A 3,410-nucleotide genomic window follows, 5' to 3' on the forward strand; every position below is an offset into this window, starting at 1 on the left:
CTGACCTTGGGTTTATCGTTCACTGTGCCCTGGTGGTGTAGTGGTTATGCATTGGGCTGTGATCTGCATGGATTCTTAGTAAATCCCCAGATGTAAGCCAGTTTACAGACCTATAACCCCTTAAGGAGAAGTGACCAGGCCCTCGTAAGAGAACCGCACTGCACTTCCAAACATGTATATCAATCTTTCCCAAAGTCTTCCTCAAAGATATGGCTGCCCTTTTACAAAAGTGCCCGTTCATTGTGGGGAAAGAGATGTTCAGGATTGCTCTGCTGGTTATTGTAGAGAAGGATAGAAACCCAATGTGGTGCATGTCAGTGAAGGAGATAGGCAAGCCAATAATAGTCATGGCAGCTGGGGAACCAGGATGCAGGCATGGAAATTACTTAACCAGCCTTCCCAACTCTCTCTTTCTAGGGATGCTCATAGGAATGCACACCTGTGATTGTTATTGTTAGGTGTCGTTGAGGCAACTCAACTCATAGCGACCCTATGCGCAACAGAACTGAACCCGGCCCCAGGCCTGTGCCATCCTCCTCACTACTCCTATCCTTGAGTCCAAGACTCCGGAACAGGAGAGAAGGACGTGAAGCTAGTTGTACGTCATGAGAATTCTCATCAAAGGATTACCTGGGCAGAGAAGGATTTTAACAATCAAGTGGATAGAATGAAACCTTCTGTGGAGACCAGTCATCCTCTTTTCACAGCCAGTCTTTTCACTGTCCAATGGGCTCTTGAACAATGTGGTCACGGTCACAGGGATGGAGGTTATGAGTAGGATCAGCAACATCAACTGCCACTCGCCAGTCAGGACTGAACTACAGCAACTGCTGAGTGCCCATGCTGCCAGCAGCAGAAGCCAACACTGAGTCCACAGTATGAGATGATTCCTCGGGGATCAGCCAGAATCCTGGTGGCAGGTTGATGACACTGAACAATTTTCATCATCACATAAATGGAAATGTACTGTTTTGTCTAAAACAATCACTTATTCTGGGTATAAATTTGCCTTTCCTGAATTAAATTATTCTGCCTAACTATCAGAATGTCTTCTCAGCTTATCATGACATCCCACACATCATGTCAGATCAAAAGATTCATTTCACAGCAAAAGAAGCATGGCAAAGGACGTCATTGAATTCACTGGTTTTACCCAACTCCCTATCGCACTGAAGCAGCTGATTGGAGAGAATGATGAACTGGCCGGCTTCTGAAAGTGTGTTTGGTTCTCTAGAGAGCCGAGCCAAAGACAGATGGTATGCTCTTGCAAAACTGAAGCACATTCAGTGAAACCATTAATGTGTTTCCCCACAAAAGGCATCCTGCTTCATAAGAGTAGTAAAGATGTATGATACAGACTAGCTATGTAGTTTCTGTGTGTCAAGAATAAGAATATTCTCAAATCTATCCATTTGTACATTATTTTTCTCAAGGACCCATTTCTAAATATCATATCTTATACTTATACTTTGGTAAGGTTCATTTTATCTTGTAATTTATTGATCTAAGCAAACTCTATATTTTCAGTGGTATCCTCATCAGAACTAAAAAATTGACATAAAACATTTGACTCACACCGTAACTGGAAATTTAGTGAGTTATTCTGCAAAATTTAAGATTATGGAGAAAGCTTTCCTGCCACCATCTTCTCTTCAGTTGAGATAGATGCTGACATGACCACATGACACTTTTTGAATGACATCATAGGCCACCATTTAGAAGAAGGAGTAATGCATTACTGGTGAGCCAACATTTTCCAAGGATTGTTAGCTAAAAATCCAGTATAAGTGAAAAAGTCCAATTGGTTTTAATGGAATAGAATTTTTTAAAATATTGACAAAACCACCATTTGTCAAGTGTGGCTGTTACATCAGTGAAGCGTGATCAGTTCCCTGGAATAATAGTAAAACCTTTTCATTCTTTCTCAATAATGCCCTACGAAGCAGCAGTGAAATGTGGGTGCTTGTTGAAAGGTCTAGGAGTCTTGGATGTACCATGAATACTTACTGATTTGACACAGTTATGCATATGTGTATTTACCATAATTAAAATATATGAATAAATTTGAAATATACTTTTAAATTTTCCTACCAGCCAATCCTCCTCTTACCTCTCACCGTTAGCCTCTCTCATCTGTAATCTCTGTAGAACATGACAACAGGTAACAGTGGAACATGGCCAGATCAGCCCTTCTTTTCATTGCTGCATTTCCCCTCCTTCCACTCAGTAAGTGAATGCAGATGTTTATAAGGAGCGCACCAAGCTCAGACTCCAGTTAACTTTCATTCCTAGAAGGGGGATTCTCTCGTGGGCAAAGACTTTCCTTCTTTGATGAAATATACAGGGACATGAGAGGAGTACATTTATGAAAAGCTCTTAGGCATAAAACACACACCTTGAGGAAAGGAGTCCCTGAACCTGGGGGATCGGAACCATTGTCTTGGACTCACCAAGGTCAACTGGCAGAGCAGAATTGGCAAGGACAGTGCTCTGTGTTTCAATTTGATACTTAGCAGATGGGGTTGTAAGTGCTCATAAGCAGCATATAATGTGCAGATATTTGTCTCTTTCTATCTGGAGAAAAGAAAAGTGATGGAAACTGAAAAGCCCATGGAAATAGACCAGTGGACCAAGAGACCATGAAAATATTAGTCTCTATTATCTTGAGAGTAGGACGGTTTCATGATACCAACACCAGCCTTTCTGAAAATGCCCACCCTAGAAGGTACTTACATAAATTATATATTATGTAAATTACTAGAGAAGTGGGAGAAGAATGTGAAACAGAACTCAAAATTATAACGCATATTGTTTCCATAGAGACTGGTGATACCACCAAGATTATAGCCCTTAGTGACCCATAAGAACTGGAATTAATCGCTTCTCGACCTTTTGGCTAAGATCAAGTGTAGTATCTGTTCTTATCAGTTTAATATCTGATACGTCCTCTATCCAAGGACAATATATTAAATGTATTTTTGGAGTAGGGAGTTGGAATAGGAGCTTGCTCCATCCACTCCACGCATCGAACTGGTATTGCAGTACCTCCAGGAACGGTGCACCAAAAAAAAAAAAAGAACTGGAATTAAACTCACCCCATATTAGAAAAACTAACAATTTTAGATCCTAAAGTAAGAAGGAGGAGAGAAGGAGGAATGGAATGGGAAATGGGAACACAGGAGGAAAAGACATAAGTGACGGCAGGTACGTTAAGAGGTTAGCAATGGATGAGAGGAAATGGACTCTATACTTTTTTTTAAATCAACTGAGGATCCACTCTGCCAGACTTGGTGTAATCACAGGAGTGGTTTTCACAATGGTTTAAATGGTTAATTTTATATTATATATTTCACCACAGTATTATTTGTCCTTAAAAGAGAGTATCTAAGAATATGTGGCAGTTGGACTGT

The 3,410-nt window shown here is 40.6% G+C and overlaps 1 non-coding gene across 1 annotated transcript; it reads left to right on the forward strand.

Moving 5' to 3' along the window:
- Positions 1-2,876: 2,876 nt before the first annotated feature.
- On the forward strand, positions 2,877-3,067 carry LOC142438052 (U2 spliceosomal RNA). Its single transcript, XR_012782518.1, has one exon. It is a non-coding gene; the product is annotated as a U2 spliceosomal RNA (small nuclear RNA).
- Positions 3,068-3,410: the final 343 nt, after the last annotated feature.

Source organism: Tenrec ecaudatus, chromosome 1 (genome assembly GCF_050624435.1).
Source record: "Tenrec ecaudatus isolate mTenEca1 chromosome 1, mTenEca1.hap1, whole genome shotgun sequence".
NCBI classification, from domain to species: Eukaryota; Metazoa; Chordata; class Mammalia; order Afrosoricida; family Tenrecidae; genus Tenrec; species Tenrec ecaudatus.